The sequence below is a fragment of the Polyodon spathula genome, chromosome 5, assembly GCF_017654505.1.
Source record: "Polyodon spathula isolate WHYD16114869_AA chromosome 5, ASM1765450v1, whole genome shotgun sequence".
NCBI lineage: Eukaryota > Metazoa > Chordata > Actinopteri > Acipenseriformes > Polyodontidae > Polyodon > Polyodon spathula.
Genome location: NC_054538.1, coordinates 76,942,216 through 76,962,646, shown reverse-complemented (window position 1 = coordinate 76,962,646; position 20,431 = coordinate 76,942,216). Strand labels below are relative to the sequence as shown.

The 20,431-nt window shown below is 38.3% G+C and overlaps 1 pseudogene; it reads right to left on the bottom strand.

The window, feature by feature from the left end:
* Positions 1 to 5,041: 5,041 nt before the first annotated feature.
* Positions 5,042 to 14,349, bottom strand: LOC121316337 (annotated as a pseudogene).
* Positions 14,350 to 20,431: the final 6,082 nt, after the last annotated feature.

Here is a 20,431-nt window from a genome sequence, read left to right as displayed (position 1 = left end):
TGGTCTGTGACGTCACAACTTGACCACTCTGGTCTGTGACATCACAACTTGACCATCCTGTCACAGTCCTTTATTACTGGTACTATATTGTGATTGCTACTAGCTGTTTCTGTGCTGACTACAATACAACAACACCTCTTGCTTTCTGTTTTCTAGATGTCTGTGATAACTGCATGTTATCACTCTTCAGTAACACAGCTTCAGTGGATGGCATAGGAGGTGATTCTGGTAACGAGGTTACACAGTGTAGTGCTGGGGTCATGATCAGTGCAGCTAAGGACAACACAGCGACTCACACAATAATAACCCAGTGCGTCCAGAGAGATAATTAGGATCAATGTGTTCATTTAAAGCAGAAGTGGCCTAAGTTAAGATTATTTTATATATATATATATATATATATATATATATATATATATATATATATATATATATATATATGCGTCTTCTGTAGTGATCTTGTGTAAAATAATTTGTTTTGAAAAGCTGTAATCAGAGAACTGAACATGTACAGCTTTATTAAATGTAGGCTGATGCAGGTATCACCAAGGTTTTAAGATCCATTATCTCACATAATTTTAGCATATCAGTAGTTCTATAGATGAGAAGATGCATTTTCTTCCTGGTACCTGATCACTTCATGTGTTGTAGTTGAGGTTTGTTTATGATGCGTCTTACTGCGCGCAAAACTCCCACTGTGATTGGCTGAAAGCTTCTCAGCAGCATAATTATTGCATGAACCAAAAGATAATTGAGCATTGCAATAGGTACTCGGAAGTCTCCGACATGACGAGACCCTGTTTTATAGAGCATGACGCTTGAAAACCCAAGTCAACGAATTATAATGTTGTTTAAGGTAAAAGGGCTTCTTTTTTTATAGTTTATTGATTGTATTTGTTCTCATTCAGAGGAAAGCACTGCTAGTCTCGGTAATTGCGGTAACCGCCACTGTGGTTTAACTGTACAGCACACAGTGGCGGTTACAGGTTTTTGCCACAGTAATGGCTGTTTTTGCTACCTCCCCCCCCCCAATACAGACAGGCAGTGTAGTCTGTAGAGTGTGTTGCTGGGATGCATTAGTCATGAACATATAACAGCAAAAGCAATCATTGTGTTAGCATTACAAACTGGTCTATAGCCCTTGAAAAGATAGGAGTCGCTTTTTAATAAGGTCACAGCCAACGTCTGAATAATGGGGGTATCTGTAAAGAGAAGTGTTGTGCAACAGAACTGCACGCAGGCTGCTGATTCATTTCCAAAGCATTGTGAGGTGCAGAAAACCTGTATCGCCACTGAAATCAGATATGCATAAACTAGTAAGTATGCTAGAAATGGAGCTGGAAGAAGTGAGACAGCAACAGGATCTTGAGGAACTGGCACACCCACAATTCATGGAAGTCTGCATCACCCCTAACAGACTGAAAGCCACCAGGGAGATAGAAGGTCAGAACAGCTGGGTTCAGGTAGGCAGAAGCAGGGAAAAAAAGAAACTTCGTCAAACACAACCACCAGAAATCAAAACAACCAACAACACTTCAGAATTTTGATGAGCAGAACCAACAACAAGAGAATGAAAGGAACAACATCCAGGATCCCATTGACAGTGGTGACCAGACAGCAAAAAGAAGGGAGGTCATGATTGTTGGGGACTCCATATTGAGAAACACAGCAAGTTCAAGTCGCAGTTTGGACCCCCTTACTACAACAGTGTGCTGCCTTCCGGGAGCCTCAGTCAAGCACATCACTGAGAACGTGGACAGGCTCCTAGAACGAACAGGAGAAAACCAAATATAATATGGAATATAATATTTGTGGGTATACACTGTATAGGAAAGACAGGCAGGACAGAAGAGGAGGAGGGGTAGTGCTATACATAAGAAACAGTCTTGAAGCCCAGGTGTTAAACCTGGACAAAGAAAATAAAACCGAATCAATATGGGTCAGAATAACGGACAAAAATTTAAAGGGCATAATAATAGGAGCATGCTATAGACCGCCAGATTCAGACGGCGAGCACAATAATCTGTTATACAATGACACTAGAAATGCGTGTAGCAAAGGAGAAGCCATACTAATGGGGGATTTCAACTTCCCCCAAATAAAATGGGAAAACCCGGTGGGTAGCGCGAAGGATGAAATAGAAATGGTGGAAATGACAAATGACTGCTTCCTAACACAATTTGTCAAGGCACCGACTAGAGGGGAGGCATGCCTTGATTTAGTCTTTTCAAATAACGAAGACAGAATAACTAAAACAGAGGTCAGAGAACCACTGGCAAACTCAGACCACAACATGGTCTCATTTGAAGTGTTTTTTAAATCTCCAAAAGTAATGACTAAAGCTAAGGTTTACAATTTTAGAAAAGCAAACTGTGAAGGTATGAAACAGAGACTAACAGAAGTAGATTGGAGTAAAATAGAGAAAACACCCTTAGAAAAAGGATGGTTGTTCTTCAAAAATGTAGCACTAGAGGCGCAAAACAATTATATCCCTAAAGTAGACAAATCTAAATGTAAAACTAAATTGCCAAAATGGTTTAATAGATCAATTAAAAAAAAATATTCAGCGAAAAAAGGCACTTTACAGAGCATTAAAAAAGGACCAAAAAGAAAGTACACAGAAAGAGTACACAGAACTGCAAACGCAAGTCAAAAAGGAAGTTAGAAAGGCCAAGAGAGAAATAGAAATGAACATTGCTAAGGGAGCTAAAACCAATTCCAAAATGTTTTTCCAATATTACAACAGCAAGCGAACATTCAAAGAGGAGATTAAATGTTTAAGAGATACAAATGGCAAAATCGTAGATGAAGAAAAAAAAATAGCAAATATATTAAATGATTACTTTTCACAAGTTTTTACAAAGGAAGATACTGACAACATGCCCCACATGTCATCCAGTTCCTATCCAGTTTTAAATAACTTTAGCATAACTGAGGCAGAAGTGTTAAAGGGACTAGGAGCTCTTAAAATAAACAAATCCCCTGGGCCGGATGAGATCCTCCCAGTAGTACTCAAAGAAATGAAAAACGTAATTTACAAACCGCTAATCAAGATCATGCAGCAGTCTCTTGACACAGGGGTGGTACCGACAGACTGGAAAATTGCAAACGTAATACCGATCCACAAAAAGGGAAACAAAACTGAACCAGGTAACTACAGACCAGTAAGCCTGACTTCTATTATATGCAAACTTATGGAAACTATAATAAGATCCAAAATGGAAAATTACCTATATGGTAACAGGGTCCTGGGAGACAGTCAACATGGTTTTAGGAAAGGGAGATCGTGTCTAACTAACTTGCTTGATTTTTTTGAGGATGCAACATCGATAATGGATAATTGCAAAGCATATGACATGGTTTATTTAGATTTCCAGAAAGCTTTTGACAAAGTCCCGCACAAAAGATTAATTCTCAAACTGAACGCAGTTGGGATTCAAGGAAACGCATGTACATGGATTAGGGAGTGGTTAACATGTAGAAAACAGAAAGTACTGATTAGAGGAAAAACCTCAGAATGGAGTGTGGTAACCAGCGGTGTACCACAGGGATCAGTATTAGGTCCTCTGCTATTCCTAATCTACATTAATGATTTAGATTCTGGTATAGTAAGCAAACTTGTTAAATTTGCAGACGACACAAAAGTAGGAGGAGTGGCAAACACTGTTGCAGCAGCAAAGGTCATTCAAAATGATCTAGACAAGATTCAGAACTGGGCAGACACATGGCAAATGACATTTAATAGAGAAAAGTGTAAGGTACTGCACGCAGGAAATAAAAATGTACATTATAAATATCATATGGGAGATATTGAAATTGGAGAAGGAATCTATGAAAAAGACCTAGGAGTTTTTGTTGACTCAGAAATGTCTTCATCTAGGCAATGTGGGGAAGCTATAAAAAAGGCTAACAAGATGCTCGGATACATTGTGAAAAATGTTGAATTTAAATCAAGGGAAGTAATGTTAAAACTGTACAATGCACTAGTAAGACCTCATCTTGAATATTGTGTGCAGTTCTGGTCACCTCGCTATAAAAAATATATTGCTGCTCTAGAAAGAGTGCAAAGAAGAGCGACCAGAATTATTCCGGGCTTAAAAGGCATGTCATATGCAGACAGGCTAAAAGAATTGAATCTGTTCAGTCTTGAACAAAGAAGACTACGTGGCGACCTAATTCAAGCATTCAAAATTCTAAAAGGTATTGACAGTGTCGACCCAAGGGACTTTTTCAGCCTGAAAAAAGAAACAAGGACCAGGGGCCACAAATGGAGTTTAGACAAAGGGGCATTCAGAACAGAAAATAGGAGGCACTTTTTTACACAGAGAATTGTGAGGGTCTGGAATCAACTCCCCAGTAATGTTGTTGAAGCTGACAGCCTGGGATCCTTCAAGAAGCTGCTTGATGAGATTTTGGGATCAATAAGCTACTAACAACCAAACGAGCAAGATGGGCCGAATGGCCTCCTCTCGTTTGTAAACTTTATGTTCTTATGTTCTAATAAATGGAAGCCTAATAAATCCCAATGGGTTGTCATCCGTTAACCCTAACCTGAGACTGTGTTACTAAGGCTGTTGGTGTATTTGTTTAAAATGTGTGTGAATGTGCTTTTATAGTTGTTTTGTCAGTATTTTCATCTCTTTGGAATTGACTCAGTGGATATCTGTGCTTTCTGATACAAACGTATGCACTGAGCTGTGCTGAGGCCTGGCCCAAAGCCAATCTAAATCTTTTGCTTATATGATTGTATTGCAGGTATACCTTTCTTGTATATAGAGTGTTTTTTAATCATTTGTCAGCTTAATTTTGTCACTACAATTCTGGCCTGCATAAAGTCCAACATTATAATGTTGGTTTCATGCAAAAATATTTATTTTCAGACTTGCATTTCCATCTGCTTAGTGACCGATCAATTGATTTCCCCTAAATTACCTGTGACATTAACTGTAGCACCAGGGTCTGCCATTCAAAAAAAGGTACCTTTCCTTTCATTTTGTGTTCCCTATCCAAACCCTTTTAGACAGACACATGTGTTGGTAAGCTCTCATACATGCTGTGAAATTGATTGCTTCAGTGACCAGGCAATACGTAGATAAAAATGAATGTTTAAAAGTCAAACACTGGCATCACTGGCATTGGAATCATGGACATCTGAACTTCAGGAACTACACTTCCTAATTACCGGTACAACAGTATGAGCAAATCCTTCAAACAATTTCAATACCTCAGTTTGTTCTGGGTAGAAAAACACCACATTAGACTTTGTATACAGAAGTACAGGGACTCCATTTAGCACAGTTGATCAGACCACAGTACAACGTTATGGCACAAAGTTGAATATTTATTAGGGAAAGAGAGCATAATATAGTATTTAAAAACATTTGCAGTAAACGTGAAGATGAGGGTTACATAAAAGGCAGCGTTTACGGTTAAGAGTTACATCAAGCATTTCAAACAGGAGATCAGAGAGCTGACTAAACGCAATGTTACAATATAAAAGATGTACCTCAATACCACCAAGGGTCTGCAAGGCCACAAGAATACTCACACAGACAATTCACCGAGTGTGGAAAATACCCTTACAGCTATTTCCGAACACTCGGGGGTAAAACCTGCTTTTAAAATGTGGGTTACACGTATTGACAAATTACAACCTTTTCAAGGCACAGGTCATTGAGAAAATCTGTTTCTGTACTAGTGACTGCAGCGTTTCTCCAAAGAACATCCTCTGTGTAAGAAAGCAGAGGCACACCTGCATCAATAAGTAGTAACACTATTAAAGAGATTTGCTAAACAGCACAAAGTAATCCGATTGGAACTGGAATGGTGAATAAGGCTTCTTAAAATTAGTTCTTGTGACGTGAAAAAAAACATGTTCCCCATTTTTGGCCTTTGGAATGAAGCCGTGTAAATGTGGGGGGTATTTTCAATGATTCATAATGTTATTGTTGTTTAGTTTTTTTTTTTTTTATTTTAATAAAAAATAGTTACTAATATTTTCTGCCACTCATGCAGTAGAAACATGCCCTCCCTCCCGCCAGTGCTTGTCAGAGGTAAAAAAATGTTACCCAGTAACTATGTTAAAAGCAGATCTGTAAAAAGAGATGGCGAGAGAGGGGAGAGGACTCTCCCTGTGGCGCCTGCGCAGAAAGGGCTCCAGTTTCCTGAGTTCTCCGGGGGTCCTGGTTCGAGAGAGAGTAGGGGCGGCTCAGCTCCTCACCAGCGAGAGGAACTCTTCCCGAGTCTTGGGGTCCTCTCTGAACACCCCCAGCATGGTACTGGTAATGGTCCGGCTGTTCATCTTCTGCACGCCCCTCATCACCATGCACATGTGACTGAGGCACAAGGGATAGAGATGGGAGTGAGTCACCCTTCTTACAGCATGGGATCCTCCCCAACCAACTCCTTCAGGACCCCTTTCTGCAGTTCTAGAATTACACTGCCAATGCATTTTGAGAACGCGTTAAGGGCATTTATTATTCTAATTTCTGGATCCCTGCAAAAGCAGCTATAAAATGCATGTTTATACAGCTATGGCCAAAAGTTTTGCTCACAGAATTTTAGGACAAAATTAAAAAAAAAAAATTTTATATATATATATATATATATATATATATATATATATATATATATATATATATATATATAGATCTTCTTATTTAACATCATGTAAATCAAAGAAACTGCAAAAATATATTGCAAAAGTCTACTGGAAGCCATAGTAGTAAAGTATTTCATGTTATTTCAAAATGTAAAAATTTCTATTTCTGTCAGTGTTTTGCTAAGTATATGGAAAGCTACAAAGCGGTATGTAATTCAGTATGTTAATGTAACATTATTCAGCAGGTTTCATTCAACTTTCATTCGACATTCAAATTAGTTAAGTCTATAGGGTGATGCAAAACTTTTGGCCATAGCAATGCAAAATGCAGTTTTAAAACAGATTTTTTTTTACCTGGTAAAATATTTTAAACTAATAGTAAAAAAAAGCTTTAGGGTTACACAGTTCATCTTTTTGTTTACTTGGTCACGTTTTGGTCACAATTTTTTTATTAACAGTCACCAACAAAAATGTAACAAAATTATGAATTGTTTCTAAATGATGAGTCAAACTACTTATACTCTTAAAAAGCACAGTTCTCTTTCAAACGGCTTGGACACCTTTTCACTGACAGGATCAACTCAGAGTTGACTAACTTTAATCGAAGTGGGGCTGCACTTGACTAGAAAATCATTTACAGGTCAACAGTAAAACAAATGAGTAAACATGTTATTAGTGTGTTATTAATGGTTAATTACCTAAAAATACTTACGCAGCCTCAATAACTACCGCTACTCCTGCTGGGTTCAGAGCCTCTGTGATCGCTAACGCAATCTGCTTCGTTAGTCGTTCTTGGACTGCAACAAACACAGACATGTCAATATTACACACTGTTAATACAGAGGTGGAACTAAGACCCCGGTTGCTCCAGTGATCCATTCACGGTTATATCAAGTTTAATCAGACACACCTGAGCTTGTTACCTGTATGCTGGGGCTGATCAAGTTTGTATGAAAACCTGGAAGGGGTGAAATTGCTATGCAACAGGAGTCTTATTTCCATCCTTGAAATACAATGTAAAATTAACTCAACCCTTGCAAAGCTTTAGTAAGATTAAACAGGATCTATAACTAGGGCTTCAGTTTTTAGTAATGTCAATTTTCAGTGCCTATTTTTAGCTATTTGAGTTTTATTACATTTTCACTTTTCATATACTGTATGAAATGATTGTTTTCAGTTACTTTCCAAAATGCTTGGGCATTTTTTTCTGTTGCAATATGTATAGTAGTAACTCGACATTATTTGCACGCTTAAGTTGTTAACTTAAAGACACCTTTGCTGTCTTCCACAATAAAATCCTTATGGTCACGGGCACATTCTTCTGAGGTTTTCCATTTTGCCACAATTTGTAATTTTGTTTTAAATTCTCCCTGTCTAACTGTAATATAGCTTTAAAGGCTGTGAACAAGCCTTCTAACTGTAATCTCATTTTAAATCTTGCAAGCAGAATCGCCAATAGAAATGTAGGACTTTGCTCAGTAGTTGGGGTGGGTTTAAAGTATTCAGAACGAATCAATGATAGATACAAGTCAGGAAGGAGAGATATTGCCCAATTGCATTGGGAAAGGTAGTTTGTTTTTTTTTGTGTTTTTTTTTTTTTTATTTTAATTGGAAATTAAATTGAATGAATTGAGTAACTGTTTCTAGTGTTTTTCAGGTGTTTATTCATTTATTACTTTTATTGATTAAAACCAAAAACCTATTTACAACCTATACTAATAGCCACAAAACCAAGTGTACAACATGCACCTATACACATAGTAAGTTGATAATACAATTAACAGTGTCTGCCAAAATATGTTTGGCTTGTAATGTCTTTCCTGCGTGGCTGTGTACTAGCCTTTGTTTTGAAATCTATGAAGTTTCCATGATCACAATTAAAGTAGTCAGTTAAACTTGGTCTAATTCATTGACAGTGCTTTTCTGCCAACATGTTTTCCTGTCTTTGGTATTCGAGGCTCATACAGCCACTTGCACCATCATTGTGAGATGGAGAAACCCCTTTCTGCCAGGGAGCTGCAGTCCTAACTGGGCTGACAGAGCCTCATGTCATCTTGAGATCTGCTGCTGTGATGGAAGTAAACAGGACTGATTCCAAAGTGCTTTCAGATAATTCTATTCCAGTATATGTCTTATTAGTTTCTAGTCACTACCAGAACACCGATATTTCAACATCTTTACCTTGAAGTCTGCGGCTGAAGATTTCAACAATCCTAGAAGATAAAAGAAAGGAAAAGAGGACGCTTTTAATAAACAGCATTGGGGGTTAATATTGGACAGAGCATCTGACACTCAATCTCCTTGCAAACTGAGGTCTCCGAGTGTACAATGCCCTAGTGAACTTTGAAAAGCACTGTCCATGTAAATGATTCATTTCTTTTAGAGAATCTATTATGCAAGAATAATGTTCTTTGCCCTGTTCCACATGGGCCTTAGTACTGCTACATCACTTTGTGCCTGCATTGGTAGCATTTTTTGAACTAGGCAGAACATTACAGAACTCGTTTATGACAGAGTTACATCAATGCTACATCATATCGTAGACTCAAGCTAGTACAAACTGATTTCAAAGAATCCTCATTAGGAAGGTGGGTAAGAGAAGATTCAGCCTGGGCGTGAGGTCATGTTACTGCACTATGTTTCAAGTGTCTCATTGTTCTAACAGTTACCTTGTGCAGTTTGGGCGACTTCTGTCTGCTCAAACTGTGCAAAATGTTTTATGTTATAAGATACACCCTACACCTGACATAATAACTAACTATAAATTTCAAGAATGAAGATTGTACTCATAAACTACAATAAAACATAGAAAAACAACTTTGTTTTTCTTAACTTTAGAATTGGGACACATGTTCACAGGACGACCTCTATACACAAGTTGTAGTGGAAGTTTGACAGTGATGGGTTGATTTCTAAAATGTAATTAATATTAAACGTTACGGCTCATGATTTAGCGCATGCCACAATCACGGTATTAAAATAATTTACTTTCTATAATATATAGAACTTACAAATGAATAGGGTACACTGAGGCAGCATGCACAGTAATAGTTACAGGAACCTGGCTGCAGGGATCAGCTCTAATGTTTCTGCTGCAAATGGTATGAGATGAAAAAGTTCACATGGTAATAGAACTGTAAAGGCACTTTAATCCTTATGGAGTCAAGGAGAAGGTAAATGCATGCCTGTATTCGCATGGGTATCGCATGTTATTCTAAACGATGTCTACTGCTGCACTGTCAGCAACATTCTAGGCACCCTTCCAGGGGGTGACAACTAAATAGAGTTACCACAAATGTCATTTACTTTCATTTTTATGACAAACACACTCAGGGCTGAAGGGAATGCTGTCGACGCTATCAAAACCAGTTGAAAAGGCTGGCCAGGGAGGTTTTGCTACCACAAACTGGAAGTGACAATCCTTATTGTCCCAGGCTGTGTCTTGTGTGGATTAGCAAAGAAACAAGCGGCGACCCGATTGCTCAGCTGCTAAGCTCACTGTCTATGATAACAGAAGAACGCAGCCACTCGTACATAACAGTAAATGCAGTCTTCAATTCTCATGAATCAAGTCAACTGTTCAAACCCTGGCCGTGCTCAAGCCCCAGGCAATCAAAGTTTAAAAAGCAGCCCAGTCTAGTTTACCATGGGAAGAACATTTGCTCTGTTTCTGCTACAAATTTTATATGATGCAGAAAAACGGAAGGCATTGTTATAAATGTTATGAATTGAATCTTCTCAAAAATGCTTAAGTGAAATCAACTAAATGTATTATCCCCAGTCACCTATCTTGTATATATATATATATATATATATATTAACGTATTATATATATATATATATATATATATATATATATATATATATATATATATATATATATATATTGTTTTGTGTACAGTGCATGCAAGTTGCACTTTGTCTGTGCAAATGCAATTATGAGTTGCATCTTTTACCTATTACTATTAACTAATATTACACATCATGTATGGGCAATCAACCAATATGAAAATTCCATCTTGTCTACAGATGTCATTCCGTGCAAAAAAAAATCCCAAAGGTAAAAAAGCAAAAAATAGTAGTTCCTGGGTACATTTTTTTTGTTGTTCAGATGTTCATACGTTGTGTGTAAGGTGTCCTATCATAAGAGACATTGTTTCACACAGTGAGCTATCCGAACTGTGTAATCCTCTCTGGCCCATACATCTTGAAATGGAATCTATTACACTAGAGACACTACACAATACTAACTGAGAATGGTTCTGTATTGCACCTGAATAGCTTGCACACTGTGTACACCTTACCTTGCCAGCTTGCTCAGTCCAACAACTCTTTTGTTTGGGAGATATCCTATGTGAACCTGCAGATTTAACAGGAGATCACAATAGGGGATCAGACAGCTGTCTTTGGTCTATAATATCATGTTAATTACTGCCAATCGATTACATTATGACACTAAATGAAAGTTTTACCCCAAGAAGCATTAACGAAGCAGTATATTTGGAAAGCTTGGAAGATTGTTTTTTTACTACTGTAATTGTATTTGATTTTTCATTGCAAACCACTCAGACCTGCAGAGGTGGATGTCCAATAGAAGCATTGAAGTTTACAAATACAGTTAAACTTGAACCTCCAGTCCTAATGCAAGGGTTACCCTGGTGGAGAAGCAGAGGACTGGAGCTCAAGTCAAGATGCAAAGGAAACTAGCACAGTACCTTGCCGAAGAACGGCACCAGGTGATGCTCACCAGGTGATGCTCACACAAGGAAAACATATCAATGTCCTTCACAATCACCATCTCATCATGGTCTTCATCGAAGATGGCATCATTGAGGACATCTACAACAAACAAACCAAACACTTAACTAATGCAAAACTTATAACCCCCTAATCCCCCCCCCCCCCCCCCCCACAAAAAAAGAAAAAAAAAGGCCAAACTGGATTTGAACACTACACTCCTTGTCCCCGGTCCTGACGACAATATTTGGGCTACACAACCTATTTTCCAATTAAGCAAAAAAAAAAAAAAAGAAAAAAAAAAAAATTACAACAGGCATTACAACATTCAGTTAAAAGGCAGATCTGCTGTTGTCATGGCCTTGTATTGGCATGGCAACTACATCAGGACTGGAAGTGAATCACACCCTTTTCAAATCTGCACTCCTTCATACTTGTGACAGACTTAGCGTTAGGCTTCTTAAAACAGATAAGCAAAGAGGCTTGTGATTCATACAGGCTTACTGGGCTTTTGTCTAGTTTTGTATACAGTATGTACTACCAGTGTGGACAGTAATACAATTCTGGGACAAAAAATGCAATTCTACTGTGTTATATAAAACAAAGACTGCATTAATGTCTGAACTGCATCACTTAACTCAGAGGTGAATTCTTGAGTTATACTTAGTGCTCCCCGTTTCCGGTTTATTCAATTTTACCGATAAATTACATGATTTATTTTTATTTTTTTAACTGAACGTCGGTTTTTACTGATTTATACCTGATTTGTGTCTTATTCTATATTATCCCGGTACTATTTCCTAGGAGATCATTCTGCGCAGAATCGGACCAATTTAGCCAATGGATGCGTTCACGGAGATGATTCTTAGAATATCATTGGCTAAACTGTTCAGATTCTGCGCAGAATGATCTCTGTGAACGCACCCTTTGCCCGATATAGCAGACGTTTAGACATCACAGGTTCAAACCTTCAACTGTGGTTCTCTGTCACTTCACAAACACACTTTCACCTGATGTTGGCCAATCAAAGTCTGATTATTGTGGCAATTGCTGGGCGTAGTAACGAGCTTGATCAAAAATTAATTGAAATACATGAAAATATATTTAGTGGATGAGGAATGGGGAGAAAACGTAAGTCAGTTTATGACTATTCAAAAGAAAACGAATGTTTCGAAGTATACGAAAGCCAAATATAAGCAGTGTGTCGGATGAGACAGGGAATGCATAGCGCTGCAAATACTGCTGCATTGAGGTACAATAAAAGAACACACTGAAAAACAAGACACGTTAAACTAAAACAAGAAAGTGAACTGAGAGACAAGCAATCCATTTCTGAGGCTTTTACACACGCTTTAATAAAAGAAAATTACTGTGTTAATGAGTTTGTCAGAGCGCTGTGTTTTGCTGGACAGCCACTGTTTATTGCAGAGGGATGTACCGGTGAATTCGTACTGTCTGTCCATCAGCTAAAACACTGCCTGTCGCCGACAACCTTACTCCTAAATATTTGGTAAAATATTTACAATTAATGGTGATGCTTTAGTTGGTAAACTTACATGGAACGCATTGATGGAAAAATGTCCAGTGTGATTTTTGACGCGTCTCCCGATGGCTTGTACCACCCAGTTCTGTCTTGTTTTCTTTTTATCATATCAAGGTGATAAACCTGGCTTGTTTTGTGTTGACGTCATGTTCACACCTCCTGTACCAGTTAACTTGAGAAAATGAGGCTTCGACTTGCACAGATTGCTTCATCATACATGCCAGGGACATTTAACCAATCAGAAACCAGAGCTGCTACGCATCATATTCCACATGTAAAGTGTGTATACTGAGATTTTATTCCTCCGATTTTTACCGATGTTTCAATTAGAAACTATTTTTTTACCGATTTTATTTTAATGTATGTCAAATAAACTTAGAAAAATTCCCAGGATTTTTTTTTAAAGATAAAAACAGAAAACTCGGAACACACTGTGCAGGTGCCTTTTCCTAATGAAAGGCACCTTTCACACTGGGTGCCACAGTATCAGCATGGTGCTGACTGACATGAGAGAGCACTAGAAACACTACGTGTGTGTGTGTAGCAGTCCAGAGTGTAGGCACACAGCTCAGGTCTGCGCACTGCAAGGGTACAGGACCCTCCAGGACACAGCCCTTATGTCTGCTTGCCTGGTCCCTCGGAGCTTTCCCTGGAAACCTTAGTAAAACAATGCCATTTATATAACTTGCAACTGCCAGATAAAGCATGTTGCACTGTACACTACAGGCTACAGCGTGGCAGCTCACAAGGACAAAGAGGAAGACCATTTTATAGAAACACTGTTGCTGTACGGGGTCTTCGCTGCTGATCCAGTATAACCGTACCTCATAACCCGACCTTGTCAGGGTGGCAGCCTAGCTGTGTGTACACAGGATTAAACACAGCCATTCCTTGTACGCACACGTTAGCGAAAGGTAAACACCTGCACGGTTTATTAATGTCTATTAACTTACCATAGACGGTTTCGTGGTAGCCTTTGGTTAAAAACTGCATGGCTTTGGCCGCTCTCCGGGGTGTCAGGAGCAGCCCCTGCCGGTCTGTGTTCTCCCCGAGCCCCTTCAGGATGGCGTTGTACGCTGTTTCCAGGGCTGGTAGTGTGGACTCGTCTTCGCTCTCCTTGCGGGACTTCTCGTGTTTATTCTGCACGGCCGCCTTCTTCGACTCTATCATGGCTTGGTCACTGAACCCGTTGTGGCAATTGTATTCCGTTACAATGTTCCCATTGCAAACTCCGTTCATTTCTGCAGCTGCCTTCTGACATTCCATTTTTGAATTATCTTTTTTTTTTTTTTATGTATTTATGTATCCCTGATATAGCTGGAACAGTAGTAGTAGTAGTTGCTAGCTAGCTACAACAGCTGTCGTGGTTTTATTATATCACCTAGATCAGTCTGCAGACAGCTCTCCATCCCGTTAGCTCTATTTATACAGCAGAGTATTAACCGTGGCGAACCCCGTCATGATAGCGCACGTTGTCGGTGACGTCAGAGATGTCTCTGTCAGTGGAGTTCCACGCTGATCCTTTGAAATTAACATACTTTCATTCAACCAATACATTCCACGCTCAGAGAAGCGGACCGCGTTTCAGCTGACACATTGATAACAAATAATAATAATTAAAAAAAACAAACAAAAAAAAAACTATCAATTGTTGATTTATGCCAGCTGAAGTACACGACTGTAATGCGAACTCCAGCTTTATGCGTGATGCTTGCTACAGTCAGCATAAGATTCGAGGGGTTGGGGTGCAATTCTCTGCTAGATTTGGAGGTTCTGATCACAAGCAGACATGCATGTTGTAGGATGTGTAACGCATTTCTAGAAATGTTAATGTCAACTACTTTGAATTTTCTTGCAAAAGTATCAATAAAAATCCAAGAAAGGGCTTATAATTTGTAGCACTCGATCTCCACTGGCCCCAGGGTATGCAGGGTTAGCTTCAGAAGAGTTTCATTTAGCAGCTGACTGGTTCGAATCCCAATTTTGTGTTTTTATATTTGAATGTGTGATTATAAATTAACATACACAACGGAAGCTTTTGAATCCCGTTTTATCTCATACTGTATATGTTCATGTTTTTAAATATTATTGGTCTAAATGCATTTAAATACACACACTATGCAAATAAGTTAATACAAACATAAAAAATGGTCAAATGAAGTTAAATATAATCTTTGCAAATGGCCTCATTGTCTTTATTTATATAGGATTCTGCTTTGATGATGCACAATTGAAATGATACACTGTTAACATTCATGTATTGAATCTCTCTCTCTCTCTCTCTCTCTCTCTCTCTCTCTCTCTCTCTCTGCATTCCAGCGGCAAAATGAAGTCTGGAAAACTGACTGAAAGTGCAGAAATGGGTTTGTAACCCTTGGTAAGCACTCCTTTCATGCAGTAAACTATAAAGAGAGACTGTGTGGCTTAATTTACTCACGGGAATTATGGTGCTCTATTTTAAAAAGAAAAATATTTGCTTGGAAAGGAAGTAACGTAATCATCTGTCCAGTTCTTCAAGGAAAAATGTGGAAATCATCTGTGGAATGTGCATGTCTGAGGGAATCATCCATATTGTACTTGCTGTGTCTGACCCTGTGCAAATAAGTGTAAGGTTGGCAGGTATGGGGTTAAATCTGCCCCTGCCAACAGTAACAAGTTCGGCCACTGCCCAGTTCGGTAATTGAGTGCTAATTGGGGAGTGGAAGCCTGTATATACACCCGCTACTTCTATTTTGACAGCCTTCAACAAGAAAGTTGTTATGGAAATCCATGCATTTAAAAACACACAGAATATATTCTGATATTCTGGAAGACGAGACTCCCTTCGCAAAGCGCGTAGAAACAACCAATCAGCAGCGACAGGGCTTCGCGGCAGCTTTTGTCAAAATTCTCTTTTTATATTTCTTTTCTGTGAACGTTAGTTTATGGATAATCTTGTTTGCTTTTAAACCAATTAACTTGTTTTAAAAAAAGACTATTCTATATTTCATTCATTTTAATTCCGTACACGGTCTTCTTGTACTAGTACTAAAATATGCATCACCTTTTTTCTTTATATATTTACCTGAAACCTTGCTTAATATAATTTTAGGAAATGACATGTCAGCACTGTACTTGCATCCAGAGCGCGTCTACCGATGAAAATAAAAATAAAGCTAAAAACAAAACAGTATTCTGTTCAACAGAGACAGTCAGTAGCTTAAACACATTTAAGCGAAAAGTGCTCCGTATCTATCTGTGTAGTTTTAAATTTGAATGTGCCGCCCCTGCCTGCTGTGCGGCGCTCAGCCAATAGGCAGGTATGGGACGTTGAAAAGAATTGTGGGAAATGTCGTTTTAAAATCTTGAAATATATCTTTGCTTCTGTGACGCGAATCCACATATCCCACAATTCCTTTCAACGTCCCATCCCTGCCTATTGGCTGTGCTGCAGAGCGCTTTGAAAAGGGAGTCTCGTCTTCCAGAATATCAGAATATATTATGTGTGCTTTTGAAGGAGTGGATTTCCATAACAACTTTCTTGTTGAAGGCTGTCAAGAGGAGGAGGAGGTGATATATAAGCAAGGCAAAATCATTTGTGGGGGTTGAAAGGGAGTTAGGCGAGTGTTTTGATGTGTATTTTTGTACCTATAGTGACGATGAATACCCACCCTACATTACATATTATTGTTTTGTTTAACGTTTTATTTTGGCCATTGTGCTTGTTTGTTTTGTTCCTGTGTTTTGTTCTTTTTGTGTATTAAAAATGTTACAACCCTAAACTGCAGCTTTTCCTGTCTTAGTCTTATTCCTGCCGGTAACTGCTTTGGTCATGACACTGTCCTGTCACAGTTACACCTGTTACTGTTGGCAGGGACAGATTTAACCTCATCCCTGCCAACCTTACACTTATTTACATAAGCAGGGCTTGTGCCCTGTCACACGCCTTCCCCCATGTGTGCAGCACACATGGCCGCCACCGGCCAGCTCCCCCCTCTAAACCCCAACCTCCTCCTAACTTGTCCTTTTTTCTCCCTCCGATTCTTATCGGTGGGTTAGCAGACGTGTTGGTTGCGATTGTGGTGGAGGTGTTCCCCTCACCTTCTCCTTTGTCTGAGGTGGTTCTGGGCCTTCAGAAAGAGGCCCCCATTTACTCCCACTCTGACACCACCTATGACAAGATAGCGCTGTGGCCCAAGAGTTAAAGCACTATTTAATAAAGTTATCGAACTGCAGACTTCTTTTATTTATTTATTTATTTAACCAGGAGATTTACCCTTGAGACCGAGGCCTTGATCACAAGGGGGTCCTGGAAAACTAAAAAGACAATTAGAATTTATAAAAAGACAATTACAATGCACAAACAACTAGGGCTGTGTTCGAAGGTTCGTTCGCTAGCCAGGAATTAGAAGGCAGTTTTAAACCTTTGAAGGTTCGTCTAGTTGCATTCACAAACTGTATGTTTTTTTTTTTTTTCCAATTAACAGAAACTGACAAAGTGCGAATACTATAAATCACAAATTAAATGTCACTCACATGCAAAATTCAGTCTTTTGATTTGTATAATGCATATTACATAAGTAAAAGTTGTTGTATTAAAATCTGCTACCAAATCGTTAAACATAGCAGCTCTATATGGTGCCGCTGCCATGTATGGAGCAGGGTATAGTATCCAAAACACTGAATATCTAGTGTACAAGACAGTGTAAGAGAAGTGCTATAGTAGAATATGTTTGAACATACTAAATATACACGAACACTAATAATTTTAATTTCGAAAACTGAGCACTGTCGGCCCCTCCCTGCTCCAGCTCGTGTTATCCAGAGGCAAACCTTTAATTTCTTCATTCGCCATCTTGACAGCAAAGCGTTGTATAGCGTAAGCTGTATTGAAAGAAATGTCTCAAAACCCCTCTGCTGTTTGGGATTTTTTTGATAAATGTTCATATGTTTTTTGCTTTAAAAATAATTGGATGGGGTTGGTCAGGCTGCAGAAATAGATCTTGAACTCAGTGCAAAATATTTACTGTATTATAAAAATAGATAACTGTAAGGCAGAACCGTTTCTCTTAAACGTGCCAAACATTTCTGCGACAGCTTATATCAAAAAGTTGAATGCAAACTGTGCGACTCGTATCATGGAGGCATACCCAATCTCTGGGGTCACTTGACAAGCATTAGTTTATATTATTATTAATATTTTTAGTAGTAGTAAAATGTGACTGTGACTGATAACCTGCTTGGTACGGTGACTGTTAATTAAAGCTTTGTTTTGCCTAAGTCAGTTGCAGTTGTCTTTACTGGCAACAGTAAGAGGCTGCTGCAATGCAAGCTTACTGCATATATCACAAGCAGCATCAATTATGTGCAAATAAACAATGTGTATTTTTATTTGTATTTAAATTAAAAAACATGATTACTGTTCTATATAACATATTTTTAAACAACATGTGAATGTTGTGTTCCATTTATATGTATTACCTGTAAAATAAAGGATTTTTAATCAAATATAAACATTACCAGTAAATTATGCAAATTAGTATCATTGAAGGTTCAAACCTTCCTTCGGTAATGTGTTCTGAACCTTCGAAGCCCTACCAACAACACAATAAAATGTGTGGTTCAAACTTAACCTGCGACATACAGAGATCAAATAAGAGAGTAAATAAGACATGTATCTATTTGTGAATGTGAACTGGGGGAGAAGCATTGGCAGGAGGTTATAAGCAATTCCCAAATTCGATCTTTAAAACCAGAGAAAGAAAGATTATCAAATTCCATTTTCATACTATGATGGAACCAATTCCACATCTTCAGGAGTTGATATGAAAAAAATATTTCTCCCAAATGTGTTCAAACTCTTGGAACAGCCACATTAACATAATCCAGAGAGTGTAAACTACAACAAATGCTGGTCCTTTTTACCAGAGCACTCCAATAAGGAGGTACCAAGCTTTTAAACAATATCAATGAGAAAGACACCGGGTCATAGGTGAGAGCCAGCCTAATGTCAGGACCGACGTCAATACCCTAGTAACCTGGGCAAGCGCACAGAGCCCCGACGCCAGAGGAGGGCTCGCACACTTATAGAAATAAAATTGCAAATATGAGTACATTTACAATTTCTGTGCCAGTTATCCTACTCAAGCTGCCTTTAGGGCTAGACATGTTTAGTTTTAACTAAACTAAACTGTATGTGTGCAATGCAACAAAACTTTTCAGATTTGCCCCTTTTTCTTTTTTATTGCATCCTGTCCCTTAGTCCCGCCTCTTCTAACTCGCTATTGGCTTTCATTCTCTCCAGTTCTTTGTAAAGTCGAAAGCTATTGGCTGATCTCAACATACAATTATATAAATGCACCAATTAAAGGCATTCTATAATTGGCACATTTACTTTCCAACAATCAAAACTTTCATTTGACAAGCATTTTGTCGAGCCTCACTATCATAACATCTATTATTATCTTAACCATATTATAATTATAGAATTTTAACCCATCAAAAATGAAACCTGCCGAACCTCTGTGTGATGTAGAAAGTATCATTTATTGTATCTTGAAACTGATAACAGGACCATGTAAAGTTCTTACATACATTGTGTCTAAAGAAATGTGAACTCCACAAGAGATCAGGTCAATTTGGTGGACAATGGATATGGTTGTTTGTAATTAAAATACATTGGCTTCGCTGATAACATATATTAACTGTTATAAAAAGAAAAAGGTGGGGTATTAAACACCTTAATTAAATCACTAAAATTAAGTGATTTATCATTCATTAAAATAAAATTAATTTGACTTGTATGATTTCATTTGGTACTGTGTTGTGTGGAATCACATCAGGAACATGTGATTGTTAAGTACAAATGAATAACTTTAACTGCATATTCTGCCACTTCCAACTTTTTGTTCAAATGCAAATGGGGAGGTGTCTTTTTGATGAAGTTATGATGTCATCTGCTTACATTCAAAATATCCAATAAAATTACCCGATGAAGAGTTTACCAATGGAATGATTAGCAGAGTCGACCACTTGAATGGCAGTAATCTGAGCAATACACCTATGCTCAAGACTCGACAACATCACTGTAACATTCTAACTTTACGAAAACTAAAACATAGCTGCTGAAAACGAGTTCTTGAAGAACAAATCTTAATTCAAAAGATCAATAAAAAGACTTTGTTCCACTAAATCTAAAAGTATGCTAACATAAACAGAAGGAAATTATGTGGCAGCCGCGGATTGGCGGAGTGGCAGCAATCATTTACCAAGGGGTCATGAATGACGGTATAAATAGGGGTCGAAGTGATGTTATCTGTTCCTTCATTTTTGGGTATTAACAAGTAACCCGGAAGGACTTTTGTTTTTGTGACTAATTGTGAGTGTTTGTTTTGTTCTGTCTATTTGTTTGCTTGTATTCACTAGACAGCTAACACATTCCGGAGTTGTTGCCAGAGGCCAGCACAAACCTGGAACAGCACTTCACTTGTATCACTATAAACTGCATTTGTCCCTAATCACTAATTCACACACTAAACAGACTTGTGTATGTTTTTTGTGTTTAATGTGGG